Consider the following 8,860-nt stretch of genomic DNA (forward strand, 5'->3'; position numbering starts at 1 on the left):
CAAAGAATACTTGAAACGCATTAGAGAGTTGAATGAAGAGATATACCGTGTTGAAAAATATGTGTCTGTCTTTGAGAAAAATAGAAACCAACAAGCTCAGAATATTCCTGGGAAAACCAATTTACTAGAAGCAAAGGAGATCTACACATATATTTTATCTGAAAACGGCACGGATTACGAAGGAAACTGGTAAAAGAACAAAACCATATTTTTTTCCGAATCGGACTGTAATTTGTACATTAAAGCATTTGAAAGAAGACGAGTCACTGGGTTTTAGTGGAATTACTTCTGCTTTTTCTTAAACATTTCTACAACTAAACGGCAAAGATAGGATCTCTAATAGCTGAGGAAATAAGGAAAACCAGAGATATGCCTTTTATTCTGAAACGAGGAATTATTACCTTAATACCAAAATCCGACAGTAAAGCAGCCGATCCCAGAAGTTTCCGTCCGATAACCTTGTTGGAGGTATTGTACAAAATAATATCAGGTAACATTACGAAAAAGATTATGTCCCACTTATCAAAAATAATTCCTGAAAAGCAAGTGCGTTTCATACCTAAGCGACACATTTACGATATTACGCTGAACACAGATGGAATTATCAAATATGCTAAGTCAAATGGGGATAATGTGTACTAATAACAATTGATTTCTGATAGGCTTTTGATACAATAAGTCTCAGGCTGGTTTTAAGACAAATACAAAAAAAAACTTTAGTGATGACATATATAACATGATAAGAGGCTTTATTTCAAATGCAACCTCCTTTCTCTTCATAGATGGCATCTTCTCAAAAACAATAAGTTGCAAGAGGGGCGCCCACCAAGGAGCACTTGAGCAATTGTACCCCTCATTGACAAAGTAAAAAACAATCAAATGTTTGGAATCAATTTCGGAGGGTAGAAAGTCTCATGCCAATTTTATGCAGATGACAATTATATTTTTTTAGAAGGCGCTCCGGAAGAGGAACGGAAAAATAAAGCAAGGTTATACCTGAGACTGTACGAACATTTTAAAAAGAAATCTGGTCTTAATATCAACAAAGATAAAACAAAAATCCTTGATATTGGTTCCAAAAAGTGTAATTTAAAACCATGGCTGGATGTGAGATCGTCGACCATATAAAACAGTTGGGGATAACATTTTCAGGTCTAGGAAGAGACACAAAATATTTAATGGAAAAGATGAGAAAGATAGAATGGAAAGCAAAAATAATCAAAGCTGCTAATATGAACTTCTCTAAGAGGGTATGCTGGTAGAACTTTTATGTGAACTCCATGTTCATATACTACCTAATTGGAGACTGGAAAGGAATCCTCAGTATTGGGAAAAATTTCCAAAGTATAAGAAATTTTTTATTTCCTAGAGAAAATATTAAAAAATTGGAACTTCCTAAAAGTATGGGCAGTTTTGAGCTCAATTCTCCGGAGAGAATAATTGCGAATATGTTTTCTAAAATGCTTCTACGAATTTTACAAGAGGATGGACCTTGTTTGACAAATTAAAAAAAAACATGACTTTAGACTAATTTTATTTGGTTCTGAGGACATTTTTTTATCGTCGGGATTGGAAGACGAGGACATTCTGTACTTTGGTAAAAACCTTTATATTGACCAAAAAGCGCAGGAAGACGATCCCCCCTTGGTTGTGAGGGCGGAGGAGGTTTAGGTGAAGAGGAGGGGAAGAAAGAGCGTGGGAGCAGAGAAGAGGCAGCAATTGAAAGGAAGGCAATACTGGAAGGAATCATCAAATATGAGGATCTTGTAGCCGAATTAAAGGAAGACAGACCTAATAAACTCCTAGCCTATCAAATTGTAAAATGCTTAACAAGCTGAATATCCATATTTAAAAAAAATCGACAACATCTTTTAGTATATTCTTATCAAGAACCCTTGCTACTGTTCTTGATAAGAATATACTAAAAGATGTTGTCTATTTTTTTAATTTTAATTTAAACTTTAGAAATCTGCTACTGAGAGATTTTTAAAGTTTAAAAGATTTTACCATAATAAGACTGTCTCATGTCTGTTACTTAGATTGCACTGCACAGGGCTGGAGGAGAAAGAAGGAAAGGAAAAAGTCCTAAATATTTTTCAATCTTTAAAAAGTGTTAAAGACATAGTAGGTAGACACCTATAAGCTCATATAAACTGCAAGACACTTCTATGCAATAATTTTATTGGAAAAACCAAGGAGGAAAGACTCTGCTCTTTCAAATGTGGTGAAATCGACACAATACTTCATATTTAAATGTCGTGTGAAATGGAAAAAGGCTGAAGACATCTTGCATCTAAGATCCTGGCGAAATTAAGGAAAGGGCATGGACTTTCCTTTTTGGACCTATGTATGGAAGGAGGCAGGGAGGCGGCCATAGCAAAAAATTTATTAGTTTGAATTAAAAAGTCAATAATGATTAATAAAACGGATGGATGCACGAGGCCTTTAGAGCTGCTGAAATGTCGCTGGCTTTTTACCTCATATCAACTGGATATTTTAATGAAGGAATATGGTTCCTACTTGACAACCCAATTTTACAAAGCTTCTTAAAAAACCAATAATTTGGTTCAAAGAACTACAGAAGAAGAAGCACATCATCATCCCAACCAGGAAGTGGGAATTCCTCTTTTATTGTTTAAAGCTATCTTATGTCCTATTAATTATTGTTAATCATTTGTTTTATTTAAATATTTTTTATAAATATGGCTGAAACATTAGGATGAATAATAAAAAAAAGAAAAATTGTATCAATGATAGGGATAATTTTTCTTCTAAAGTGAGATGTTAGAACACCTACGACCTATTAAATAATGAACAAAAAAGAAGAAAGAGCACACTAATCAACCGTTTTTCCTTTTCTAATCGCTATAATTAGTTTTTCTTTACACACATCCCTTCTTTAGGTATGAAACTATTGGCAAACGAAACAAACTGAATGGAACAAAACCAATGATATCAGGCATACGGGTACATCTAATCATTTGTAAAATATGGGATCGGATCAGGAAATATTTTTATAGAAGCCCATGCCTAGTTTTACTATTGGGTTTCAAACTTCCCAGGAAATTTTATTTAAGCGGTATCCCAGGACACAATAATTTCATATTACAGGATCCTGGTAAATATTGGGATTCCGTTATTAAATAATAAATATTATGAAATCTAAGTGTTTCTTTTTATATGTTAAGAAATAATTATTAATTTTATGCTAGATTTACCCTCATTATATTCTAAATTTCTATTTTTTCATTATCAGTAATTGGACACAGGTTGTTTTTTTAGAGCCCACAGGGCCCATTTTTTAAAACCTTGAAACCTGATCCGACTCACTACAAAAATAAACTCCAATAATGAGTGAGGGTCGAGCTAATTTTTGATATAATGTGCATCACTAGAATAATTGTAATATTTGAAGTGACTTAGCTTAGTGGGCAACGTACTCAGTAGAAATTATTCTCTTGGACTCAATCTTCCTACTGTTTTAATCAATGTCGCTCCTAGAGAAGGGAATATACATTACGTATACGTACTTCGAACACATTTCCTAAGTCAGATGAACTAATTACAATACTATAATGTTTACTTATTCTTCGATGTGACTGTCTTTGTTATAAACAGGTTGGTGGATACATTTGTTCACTGAATTGCACATAGTAACCCTTTAAGTAAAGGCAATTTTAATTTAACAAATATGATGTTTTTTCTAGCTAAATAGTAAAAGCATATTTGTATGTAAAAGAAACAAGATTATTAAATCAACTATTATCTAATAGTTGATTTAATAATCCAATAATTATGAATAAATAAACTAATTAGGTAAATAATAAAATGTACTTACATTTAGAATAAAATTTTATGACGTAATGTGCCTTTTTGTCAAAAACCTTTCCAATATAATGAACAATTAGGTATTAAGAAGGTATTAGCTTATTCATATGGATTTTTGAGAACAATACGGATTACTCAGCTAAACAAAAATTTACTTTTTCAAAAATCTTTTAAGTTCCATATCAAAGCGTAATATTACATGACCAACAAATTTGTTATGAGTATTTCCTTTTTTTTTTCAAGTCTGTTTTTTTTTTTTTGCTTTAAATTTTGAGTAATCCTTTTTATAATTTTAACTCAACAAATCAAAATTAACTATCTGAATTTTTTTTAGATAATTTCAAACATAGTTTTATATTGTATGTGTGAGATTCAGTCCTAAGAAAAGACAATTGAAAGGTAAAAGCAATACCGATTTAATTTTTTTGTAGCAGAAATTTTTCCAGGTTAGATTGAAATGTATCTTTTTTATAGAAATATGTCGCTTATAATCGTAGAGCTTTATCTTAGCTGTCATGACGTCTTAAAAGATCAGATGAAGAGGAAGGAAATATACCCAAATTACACTCTGTGTCTAGCAAGAAGTTGTTCCGTTTGTGATCCACGATTCTAATCCAAATCCAACAAGGAAAGACCATATAAGACTCTCCAGCAAATCTGTAGTGTTGCCCTCCACCGTTTATGATCTCATAATTTATACTTAAGCTTAATTTTTAAGGAGTGAACATCTACATAAATATCCTTCATTACCTAACACGAGTACTTGCCAACTTTAAAGAGGGATATTTTATCCATATAAAACTGTATCTTCCATTATTGTCTGTAACATATGATAGTTTGTATAAGAATCAGTAAACGTATTGAATATTTTTTTACTAAATTATATTTTTTAAACGCGAATTCATATTTTAAAATGGTAATGGGAAAAAAAAAATATCGTAGTATTTTCAGCTTTGAAAAAACCTATCAAATAACTTGTTAGTAGAGCTATCTTTTACATAGACACCTTGGCAACATGAAGGGAAACAATATTTCTAGTCAAATATATCTTTCTGGTTACTCAGACTCTTAAAATCCCCCTATTTAATGCCTTGCTTTCTTTTTTCAAGATCTTAACAAGACAACATCACTTGACACTTAATCTTTTTCTCAATAAATTGAAGAAAAAAACCTTTTTATAGGAAAATATAGTTATTAGAAAACCATTGACTCAGCAAAAAAAAACATTTCATAAGAATGTACACATAATAATGATATTGAAGATAGATTTATGTTTTTATAGTGTATACGGTTTTTTAATGTTCCTTTAATTGGTCAGATGGAGTTGTACTCATTAAACATAAGTATGTCAATTATATTTGAAGTCCATTTACATAAATTATGTATCCTTCTCTAGGCACGACCATAACGCGAACCTACGAATATTGAGTTCAAGAGTATACTTTCTTCCAAGTGCGTTGTCCATTTAGCTACGTCGTTCCATAATACGATTAAGTTTATGTAATATACCAGTGAAGTATATAGAATACATGTAGGGTTGGCAAAATCACTAACCTGACTTCTCTGGACTATGTACTTTTTAGATCGAGCCACTAAAACTTTACACCTCTTTCCCGAAGGGCTACCTTAAAATATACCCGATATCTTGGTTGGCTGAGTGTTTTTTCTAATGAAATGAATACTGAAAATCCATCAATAGCCATTTGTGTGATAGGATTTTTCTACATGAACCTTGTGAAAAAAAGTGTACGACACAAGTCTCCAGGCTGAAACACTGAATGACCACATAAATGGGGAATCACAGGTATATTCAGCTTTTTTTTTTCATTCCGCACATTTGTTTAACAATCTAAAATGTAATGGTGAAACTTTTGTCCTTTATGAATGAAAATATAGATGAGATTGTTTTTGTCAAAGATTAAAGATAAATATATATTTAAACCACTCTCCTTTGTTTTCAATCAAATGCTATTCAAAAAGGCAAAAAAATAATGCAATTATTAACTTAATATTGTAAATTTAGCCTTTTAATGATAGAAATAAATAAAGCATATGTATTTCCAAGAAATTAAATTGTCTTTAAGAAAAAAAATTGTTGATTTCAAGCAATTTCAAGATTTTCATAGGTTTAGTTATAAGTCACTTTTTGCTAACAAAAAATAAGGCTTTTTGTAGACAATATTCTACCTCGAGCAATTTTCCTCGTCTTGTAATTTTCCTTTAGGTCAATCTGCCTTCTAGTACCATATTGTACACTAAATAAGAAAAACTGTGAGCAGAGAAGATAAGACTGTAATACAAGAAAAAATGTCTGAAGATGATTCATGAGACTGTTTCCTTTTCAACAACTGAGATTACATAATTTGCCATAATTATTCCTCATTTTTTTTTGAGAGGCCTTAAATATATTCTAGTTGAACCCACTTGCTGGTTGAATACTTATTTTTTTAAAATTTTGCTATCTATATTAATTTTTTTTTAATATTTTAATTATTTCGATTTATAATTTTTACTAATTCACTGAGTATAAGCTCCTTTGTTATACCTCAAGCGTCTTTTGGCGCTCTATAAATTCAGATATTATACAATTTATTATGATAACCTTTGGCTTATTAAAAAAAGTTGTATTGTACAAAAATGTTGACTTTGGAGATACCCTGGTACTTCAAGTTTGGGAAATCAATAGCCTATGAGACTAAACAATTTGTATCTTATCATAGAACCTTCTATATAACTTTTTCTCTGTTTTGCAATTTAAAAAAGTTTCAAATGCCTATGGTGTTTATTAATTTATATTTTATAATTTAGTACTTCACCTAAATGAATAAAAAATAACTGATATTTTTAATAGTTATTATTCTTATTAAAAATTATTTATTTCCCTCTGATGCAAAATGTAAGAAAGTATTATTAAAAAATAATTAATGATTATACAAGAAGCAGAAATTTGCATTATTATTCTAACAAAATTATTATAACTTATTCTTAAAACATTCTGTATTTTGAAAGGGATAACCCATATTTAGCGCTTAAAGGCAAATAATTTTCTCTGCTTCTAATTTATTTATTAATATAATATTTAAAGCCTGGCAATAGGTTAGGGAAGAAAAGGAAAGTTTCCTTGGTATTTAGTAAGTATATACATTATATTTCATCCAAAAAGCCAGGGAAAAGACTATTCATTAAGGTCTAATTTATCTTATTTTGAAGGTTTGACCCCTCAAATTTCAAATAAGGCCCTAATGCTACTAGATCAATATTTTTCACTAAAACAAGTTTTAACAAAAGTACTAAAGTTGGAAAAAATTGTATTGAACGACGCCTAAGAAACACCATAACACTTAATTAAAAAAAAGAAGTTATAGTAGCAAAGTATCCCAATGGCCTCAAATACCAAAAATTGACTCAATAGATATATAAATATATGGAGTCCATCACGGCGTTGCATCTATAGAACAAAAATATACCCTGTGTTTTTTGTCAGCTGTCAATGTTTCTGCTTCTTTGATCCTTTCAGTATTCTGAGCGTTGATAGGTTAATTTCAAATTATTTTTTTCTTTCTTGTTAGGGTGTGAACAATTCCGAACAATTATTGAAAACGAATAATTCTATAGTTTGGAAGAATGGATTACCTCCTACCAACTGATTTTAGCCCTTTGTTTCTCTTTTTTTCGAAGGAAAGGTTGCAAGATAATATAAAGACAACAACGTGCTCTTTGGATACCCAAACAAAGAAAAGAAGAGGAAAAATAAACTAGTACATCAGTCGTCATAAATTACATGGCTATGCGCATTAAATATGTAATATAAGTTTTTTCAAGATTAGGATATTTTAAAAACATTCCGGCAATTATATCAATAATAAAATCTTTAGGATTTATAACAAACCGAAATGATTGTGAAAAAAATCTGAGAAAACAACATTAATAGAAAATATTTATATATTAGACTTATCTATAATATACTAAAAAGTATCTATAATTAATTTACCCTTCAATTTTGATATTCTATGATCAGTAGTATAATCTTTCTTATCAAAGTTTTTTCGCTTATAACAATGCTGAGCCTGACGTCTCTTTTCTTTAGCAAAATTTCTCGTTAATACAGAGATTATTTTCTAAGCAATGATGTTTACTTTGTTATGGAAACTATAAACAAATCTGCATTCTTCTTTGACATTTTATTTATTAAGTCTTATACATACATTTACTTAGTGGTGCAGCAGCTAAAAAATATTAACATATTAAATTTACATACAATTAACTTTCGAGGTATATCGACTATAAAAATATAATTACAATGATATAAAATTGATAATGGTTGAGACAAATCATATATATTACAAATTTTGTAGAGTTTAGTATTAGAGGTTTCTTAGTATTCGAAGGATAGGTCTAATCATTCATAAATTGATCGATTGATTTTACAAGATTTTACATTAACACTAGTCCTACCGTCTGAGACAGACAAATTGGTAATGCAGTGTATAAACTGTCCGAAGCTAACTTCATTTTGACACAGTTATATTATCGTATAATCCTGCTTTATTTCAGCCAATTTACATTGAAAACCATTATTTTCTCCCTAAAACTCTCATTTATGCACAAAGCACAACTTACACATCCTTCACATTTGTTAAACGTAACAGAAATATATGCTGTAGTCTCAAAACTAGTAGGAACTTTAAAAGGTTAATTCATGTAAATCCCTACTATATCCATTTTTCCTTGAGATTCGATGTGAAGATATATTCTCTGTTTTTTATAATAAGGAAGAACTGTTTTATATACAAGGACAATAAAACGGACTGGGATCTTTCATTTAAGGTTTCATCAATGTGAAAAGATTCTTCAATAGAATATCTTATCTTTCGCATGCATCGTAAATTAAAGGAAGTTAGTGCATTAAGTTAGACAAAAGGAGAAGGGAATTTTATGACGACTAATGTATGACAGGCAGAAAATTATTTTGTGATATTACGTCTCTTGTTTAATCCATAAACTTACTCTACATTAAAAGTAGACTGACAAA

This window comes from Lepeophtheirus salmonis, chromosome 3 (assembly GCF_016086655.4).
Source record: "Lepeophtheirus salmonis chromosome 3, UVic_Lsal_1.4, whole genome shotgun sequence".
Classification (NCBI taxonomy): Eukaryota; Metazoa; Arthropoda; class Copepoda; order Siphonostomatoida; family Caligidae; genus Lepeophtheirus; species Lepeophtheirus salmonis.